Genomic DNA, 742 nt, shown 5'->3' with positions numbered 1-742 from the left:
TTCTGGCCTATTGTACCTGCCCCAGATGCCGTTAATCCTGATTTTCTAGACCGGAGCCGCTATTTCCTTGAAATAGGTCCTCAATTGTCCTCACGAAGCTGACTGAACTCCGTTCCAGACCTACTATTTCTCAGAAAATCTGATAGCGCTGGGAATCGAAATCAGACCTCTGGATCTGTAACCAGGAACTCGGACCACTAGACCACAGAGGCGGTCCCATCGCACACATTTCGATTAAATTTGGAATGACGAGATTTTAGATATCTGAAGCCCCATTGGAATTCTGGGAATTTCAGGACAACAGATTTTTGTTTATGGCTCGACAACGATTCGCCTTGCCCACTCCACTGATTATTTTCCAGAATAAACATCAATTATTAAAATAGGCCACGTTATAACTCAAGCGATTAGTCACTGGCTTCCCACCGCGACTGCCCGGGTTCAATCCTGGGTCTGGTCAAGTGGGATATAGGGTGGACAAAGTGTCCTGGGGCAGGTTTTCTCCGAGTACTTTGGTTTCCCCTGCCAATCTTCTTTCCACCAATTGCTCCACAATCACCCTCACCGATCATCTGGGGCTGGTACAATAGGCCAAAGTGGCCGCAGTAGAAGTGACTTAGTCCCACCCCACTAGCAGTAAAAATTAATTAAAAATCAACAAAAAGTAGTGGTTTTACATTTTAATAGATTAGTTTATTTTCTTGCAGTTCCACTACTTAAACGTATATTATAAAGACCAACA

This window comes from Cryptotermes secundus, unplaced genomic scaffold (assembly GCF_002891405.2).
Source record: "Cryptotermes secundus unplaced genomic scaffold, Csec_1.0 scaffold594, whole genome shotgun sequence".
Lineage (NCBI taxonomy): Eukaryota > Metazoa > Arthropoda > Insecta > Blattodea > Kalotermitidae > Cryptotermes > Cryptotermes secundus.
This window is presented reverse-complemented; position numbering follows the sequence as displayed.